This window comes from Tupaia chinensis, unplaced genomic scaffold (genome assembly GCF_000334495.1).
Source record: "Tupaia chinensis unplaced genomic scaffold, TupChi_1.0 Scaffold140176_1, whole genome shotgun sequence".
Taxonomy (NCBI): Eukaryota; Metazoa; Chordata; class Mammalia; order Scandentia; family Tupaiidae; genus Tupaia; species Tupaia belangeri.
In genome coordinates this window covers 343,542-351,166 of record NW_006200055.1, presented here as the reverse complement: position 1 = coordinate 351,166, position 7,625 = coordinate 343,542, and the positions used below count along the sequence as shown (strand labels likewise).

Genomic DNA, 7,625 nt, shown 5'->3' with positions numbered 1-7,625 from the left:
GTCCGGGACACGAACCGCGATCGACTACGTGGGAGTCCAGCGACATAGCCATTACACTAACTGCTGGTTCCCAGCATGAAGGTACTTTTGAGGTTACCTTTCTCTCTGTCTCTCTCTCTCTCATTATCTAAAAAAAAGTAGATACAGGAAACTTTCAAGGAAATAAAAAAAGAAGTTTGGTAATATGATAGAGAAAAGAAATTATTAGGTAGGTAAGATTAAAGCAACAAAGTATGAAAATCCTACTTCCCTGAATTTCCACAGTACTTCATGTCTTACAGCAACAGTGAGAAGGTTTTTTTTAAGAATTAATTGATTTTATTTATTCACTCATTTATTTTAATATGATCAGAGACAGAGAGAGAGGGAGAGAGAGGGACAGTGAGAAAGCAAGTCATCAAGTCTGGAACTGGAACAGTGGTCAGCAATGTGGGAGTGTCCAGTGCCTGAATCACCATATCACCTGCTAGCCCCTCAGTGAGAATTTTTTAAGAGAAAAAAACTATTTAAAAGTTAACATTAGTTCAGGTTGTTATATTAAATCTATATAAATCTGCAGCATTATTCTTTCCTGGTTCACACATATCCCACTCAAGTATGACACTACCTGTGTAAATATCTTCCCATTTTCCTGAAAGGAGTTTCAATTTACTATAAATTCAAATTTAAAAAATATACATATAACAGGCATTTGTTCAAATTAATGTATTGTTTTTAATTTTAAAAGGATTTTTAGGGTTCGAACAAGATGAAGACGAAACAAGCTGGGTGCAGCCAGTGGACCCTGTTCTGCCAAGAGCCGAAATGGCAGTGAATGTGTACCTGACCTCAGTCACCAGTGACAACCTAAGTCGACATGACATGCTGGCCTGGATCAGTGAATCTCTGCAGTTGAATCTGACAGAGATCAAATAGTTGTGCTCAGGAGCAGCTTATTATCAGTTTATGGACATGCTGTTTTCTCACTCCATTGCCTTGAGGAAAATGAAATTCCAAGCAAAACTAGAACATGAATATATCCAGAACTTCAAAATACTACAAGCAGGTTTTAAGAGGATGTGTGTTGACAAAATAATTCCTGTGGAAAAATTAGTAAAAGGAAAGTTTCAGGACAATTTTGAGTTTGTTCAGTGGTTCGAGAAGTTTTTTGATGCGAATTATGAAAGAAGACTATGACCCTGTAGCTGCCAGACAAGGTCAAGAAACTGCAGCAGCTCCCTACCTTGTTGCTCCAGCTCTGAATAAACCGAAGAAATCTCTTAGCTCAAGGAGTGCAGCCCCACAGAGGCCCATTTCAACACAGAGAACTACCATAACTCCTAAGGCTGGTCCAGGGGTGGTGCGAAAAAATTCTGGTGTGGGTAATGGGATGACGCAGCAACTGAATTGATGCAACAGGTCAATGTACTAAAACTTACTGTTAAAACAAAAACAAAAACGAAACAAAAACAAAAACAAAACTTACTGTTGAAGACTTAGAGAAGGAGAGAGCTTTCTACTTTGGAAAGCTAAGGAACATTGAATTGATTTGCCAGGAGAATGAGGGGGGAAATGACCCTGTATTGCAATGGATTGTAGACATTCTCTATGCCACAGACGAAGGTTTCATGATACCTGATGAAGGAGGCCCACAGGAGGAACAAGAAGAGTGTTAACAGCCTGGACCAGCAGAGCCATATCCAAATTCTTCACTCCAAATTATGTGCTTAACTGTAAAATACTCCCTTTTATTAGTCTTAGAAGACTCACTGTCTTTAACATAGCAAAAAGTACCTCTTCTTAAAGTGCACTTTGCAGAACTTTCACACCTTTTCCAGTAAGTTTGAATTAAGAGCTTTTACCTTGTAGTAGAGCAGTATTAACAGCTAGTTGGTTCACCTGAGGGACAAACAGGCTGATTATGGCCTCCCTGTGTGGATGCTGGTCACATTGATGCTGGAAATGGTCTTTATGTAAGAGCTAAGGTGGTGGTGACCTCAATAAAGAAATATAAAGACTGAATTGAATTTTAAGCTAATGTGAAGTCTTGGCAGGGAATGTTTTAATAAATAATACCTTAAGAGTTAAAATAAAAAAGGAAGAAAGAAAGGGGAAAAAAAGGGATATTCAACCTGCAAATGCCTGGGTCAACTTGTGACTAAGCTAAGTAAAGAGAATCCAGACAAACGTCCAACTCTAGGTCACACATTGCAGAGTCCTAGAGATTATCATTAGGTAACATAGAACTCCTCCCCAAGATCATATGTGTTTCTTTACTTCATAATTAACAAAAATGAAACACTCTCCTGGAATCCTTTTATTCAATCATCCCCAAGACATCTGGAATGGATGACAATGCAGGGACATCTCAATACCAAGGGAAACCCTAACCGTTACTGTGACTCTTCTGTCTGGCAGAGTCACCTGAAGCGTTCATGGAAGAACTACTCAAAACACAGAGATCTGAGTCAAGAGGGAGAGAGAGAGGCCATACCAGGATGCACCTGCTAGGCCTCTCTCATCCTCCATATTTATTAGGGCAGGAGGAAGGAAAGGTATTTTTTATATAAAGTTGTTTTTTAGAAAATCAGAAAAATAAGGGTATTTCCTGAATAGGTTGGTATTAGTATTGATTTGGAGTTATGGCTAAATGATGCCAGAGGCTGAACAGAACACCTTGGAATCTGGAAGAATACATTTATCAGATCATACACCTATCTAATGGCCTCCTGTTGTTTGTAAGCAGGAAAGCAGATTTCAGCCTCTTGTCATTTGCAAGCCCATTCCCTGGGCATGCATTCATTCATTCACTCAGAGTTAAATAAAATAATTCTTAAAAAAGAAAAGAAGATGAAAGATAGCATGATGTGTTTTTTCTCCTGATAAAGAGATAACATGAATGAATTTAGAGTAAATATCAGTAGTTACATGCATAAACTTAAGTTTACTAAAGGAAGGCTCATTAGTAACACCAGTTTGTCAAATATGATTATAGTGAAGTTCTCTGATATTAAGCCCAAGGCTTAGAGAAGGTCCCGAAAGGAGCTAAAAGAACGGACATTTACAAACAATTGTTTGGGCTTCTTTAGTAGTGATATGGAAAGTTTTAGGGATAGCTCAAGCATTTTGGTGCTTGATAGTGAGAGTCTTGTGCCTGATTAAAGACAAGAGAGAAACCAACTATGGCTTGATCTGCTTGGTGATCAGCTAAGGTCAGAGGGCCAGGCAGGACTGAGTATGAGTAAATATGCATGACAAAAAATGGGATATTTACAATTACCCAAAAGGGATTTCATGGTTAGAAATTGTAATAATGTTCTGTTGGGAATATCTTTTATGTTCAATATGAAAAGCCATATAAATAATATAATAAGAATCAGAAATAAGTTAAGAAGTTGTGAAGGGAAATATTGTAAGGCCAAGAATAATCCTTCTCATTCAGCTTGTTGGGTAGTAGAAAAATCTATTTTAGTAAAAGAATGTCATTTTTCCATGTTTTTTTTTTTTTTTTTAAATAATAGCAGTCTTTTGTGTTTTACCTGAGATGTCAGTAAAGAAGATTAAAACATGGGGAAATGGATATTTTAAAAATTCTTATAGGGATTCAAACAGGAACCTGAATAAGAAAGTTAAGTATTTTAGAAGAAGGGTGATGAAACAAGACAGGGTTAATAAAATTTGCTAAAGCAGTAAATAGATTTAATAATTGATTGGTAGCCAGTCCTAAAATGGGAAGAATCCAGTTTATATATCTAAGCAGTTGTTTTATGAAATCAATGGTAAGTTTAGTTGAAATATTTAATGTTAATTTCTGAGGCCTAATAGTGTATGGAGGGGCTCAAATCTAAGTAAACATGGTGACATTTAGACACATACAGAAATATGGTCCCATGAACAGTCATTTGCAGGGGAATGAACACCATTAACATGTGAATACACTAGCTACCTGTTGTTACCAAAACTATAAAGCAGTATCAGTTTAAAGGAAGTCACATGTGTTCATCAGAATTGACCCAACAAGATTAGAGAAAACTTACCTCATACTACATGCCACCAAAAGTCTTCACATCTTTAGTCAATTAACATCTGAAAATAACTGGCTTTGCATTCTACTTCCCTTTTCCCCATTTTTCCTTTTTTTTTTTTTTTCTTTTAAAAGAATAAAACTGGAAATGATTCAGGACTGCAGTTATCTCCATCAGAGAAGTCCAGATCACCTGATTGTCACTTTTCTTTCCTTGTGTGTCTTGGTGTGTTTATTTTTTGTTTATTCTCTAATCTACAGCCCCCTCCTCCCATTCAGAACACACATTCATGGAGCTGTGCAGGTCACAGCATGTGGTGCCCAACTTGGGCCTGAGTATAGGGGAACTACAAAGAGTCAGGTGAGTGGACACTCCTTGAGGCAGCTGGAGATAATAGGGTAAGGTAAGCAACTAATAGAATAACATAAAGAGATACAGAGTAAAATAAGGATGTAATAGAGTTAAAGAGAAGATAACAGAATAAAAGGAGATAATAGAGTAAAAGAAGGAGATATAAATAAAAGAAAGAGATAATAAAGTAAAAGAAGGAGATAATAGTGTAAAGAAGGATGGGGGAAGAGAAAGTGGAATGCAAAGCCAGTTTTCTGATGTTAATTGACTGAAAATACAAAGACACCTGGTTCCATGTAGTCTTAAGTAATTTTTCTCTAATCTTGTTGGATGAATTCTGATGAATACATGTGACTTACATTAAACTGATAATACTCTGCAGTTTGGGTAACAACAGGCAAATAGCATATTCACTTGTTAGTGGCATTCATTGCCCTGCAAATGACTGTTCATGGAACTGTGTTTCTGCATGTGTCTAAAGGTCACCATATTTATCCAGATTTGGGCTGCTCCCTGTATAATAGTACATGCTTTAACTGTATTCCCAAGATATTGTCAAGGACTTTTTTTAAAGAATTATCCATTTAATTTTTATTTATTTATTCACTTATTTTAATTTGATTAGAGAGAGAAAGAAAGAGAGAGAAAGTGAGAAGGCAAGCCACCAGGTACAGAACTTGAACCACAGTTGACCATGTGGGAGCGTCCAGCACTTTAACCACCATGCCACTTGTTGGCCTCCTTGTCAAGGACTTTTAATTGGACCTTTTTAGATGTGTTTGTAATCCATGAAGTTTAGTAGTTTGTTGGGTATGTTTATAAAGAGCCATCAGTTATTCCTCTTCTTGTAGGGACTACAAGAAGAATATCATCCACATAGTGGAAACTAATAGTGTGAAGAAACGCTTTTCTAGAGGTAAGTAGGGCTTGATGGATATGGTGTGGACAAATCATTGGGGTATTAATAATTCTGTGAGAGAGAACTTGAAATGGGTCTTGATTACTTTTTTTTTTTGAGAGGTTTTTGCTGTAGGACACATGCCAGAAAGACAGAGAAAGACAGAGAGACAGAAAGTGAGAAATCACCCTCCAGGGGGGTGGCCACACTGCAATCCCTTTTCCTCCATATGCCTGGTGTGAGTTTAAGCCACCGGGTCTGAGACTCGAAATGCAATTGACTACCTGGGAGTTCAGCAGCATAGCCATTATGCTAACTGCTGGTCCCTTGATTACTTTTTACACGGACAGAAAAGGCAAATTTACATTTATTGTCTAGATGAAGGGGAATGATAGAAAAACCACCTTTTAAATCTATAATATTAGTGGCCAGTCCTCAGGAATAGTACCCAGATTGGGTAGACTAGGTTGAAGTGACCCCATAGGTTTAATCACAGCATTAATTGCTCTCAGATCCTCTAGAAAAATACATTTTCTTGATTTTTTTTAGGTATTGTAAAAATGGGAGAATTCCAGGGACTGATATGACCAGCCTCTAATTGTTGTTGGAATAACTTATGAATTTGTAAGAGTTTCTCCCCTATAAGGGGCCACTGTTCAATCCAGACAGGAGTCTTAGTAGTCCAGGTTAATTTGGGACCAGCAGTTAGTGTAATGGCTATGTCGCTGGACTCCCATGTAGTCGACAGTGGTTCAAGTCCTGGACCCAGCAGCTTAAACTCACGCCAGGTGTATGTGAGTACAAGTCCAAGATCCAGAGAGGAGAATGGAGGAGAAGGGATTGCAGTGTGGTCATTCCCCCTGGGGGGGTGATTTCTTGCTTTCTGTCTCTCTGTCTCTGTCTTTCTGGTGAGCGCATGCACCCTATACAAAAACCTCTTCAACAAAAAGAAAATAAAAAGTATTCTAGGTTAATTTGAGGGGAGGAATTTGAACGATGGGCCCATCTAAAGAGGTGGAATATTCAAAGTAATTCCCACTTTTGTAAAAGATCCCTAAAGAGAGAAAAGAAAAGTTGGCAGATACCAGTTTTTTGTTCTGGACCAAAACAAGAAAGTGGGCGCTTGCTTTGTCGAGGAGCTAAAGTGCCTCCTATTCCTCATAGGGAGACAATTTTCTATTAAGAATGGAGAAGAATGTTTTATTAAGTCTGAATTTGTGGGAGGTGGGAGATTTGAAAATAGATGGGGAGTGGTAGGCTCTAATGGTGAAGAGAAAGATGGATTGTTTCCTAATGGCAGAGGGACAGATGGATCCTTTTGTAATGGTGGAGGGAAAGTTCTATCTTTCTTTCTTTCATCTGTTTAATGGAAGTGGTTATATTATTGGATAGAGATTCTTGTTGGGATGGGGAATCATCATTCAGTGTATGTAAGAGAGCCAAAGGATGTTCTGACAAAGCTTCAGGACATAAGGACAGAGACAGGAATAGGCTGTCCTTTGTGCATGTTTTCTCTTTAGTATCCATTCTACTTCTTCCTGAAGTTCAAAGTCTAAACTTCCCTCATCAGGAAACTAGGGACAATATTGGCAAATTGTTAGGAGTAGGCGATAGAAAGTCTTAGTTTCTAAAGAACATTGAGCAGTGGTAAGAAACTGCTGTAAATTCTTTCAATAAACCTTTGAGATTTTGTTAATTCTTGCCCCATGTTGTAATCCCCCTCTTACTCTAAGAATATTAGTCCTTTCCTCAGAGGTCAAGTAAGGACAGTCCCTTACCAGGTTTTGAGTACCCCCAATGAATTGGCTAATTAACTCTTTTAGGTGTTCAGATTCAGTGGGGTCATGTCAGGGTCACCACTTGTGACTCTTCTGACCCTCAGAGTTACCTGAAGTGTGCATGGAATAACTACTCAAGACACAGAGATTTGAGTCAAGAGGGAGAGGTCATACCATGTGTGTACCTGCTAAACCTCTATCGTCCTCTGTATTTACTAAGGCAAAGGAGGAAGGAAAGTTACTTTTTAGGTAAAGTTGTACTTAAAGAATCAGAAAAATAAGGGAATTTCCTGAACTAGTTCATATTGATGTCGATTAGGCACTTAGAACTAAATGATGCCAGAGGCTGGGCAGAACACCTTGGAATCTGGAAGAATAATGGCCTCTTGTTGTTTGCAAGCAGGAAGATCAAATTCTGTGGGCATACATTCACTCATTTATTCAGATTTTATAGATCTATGGTGTTCTAGAAGCATGGCGTTTCTGTTTTTCTCTAACAAGTTACACTAGGATGTTAGCCTGAGGACACAGAATAAAGGTAATGGGTTGTGTGTACAGACTGTCCGACTGGACATCCTTCTTCCCTGTAGCACC

The 7,625-nt window shown here is 38.2% G+C and overlaps 1 pseudogene; it reads left to right on the top strand.

Annotated features, from left to right (window-relative positions):
* The window catches only part of LOC102473360 (microtubule-associated protein RP/EB family member 1-like), a 6,139-nt pseudogene extending 4,005 nt beyond the window's left edge, over window positions 1-2,134 (top strand).
* Window positions 2,135-7,625: the final 5,491 nt, after the last annotated feature.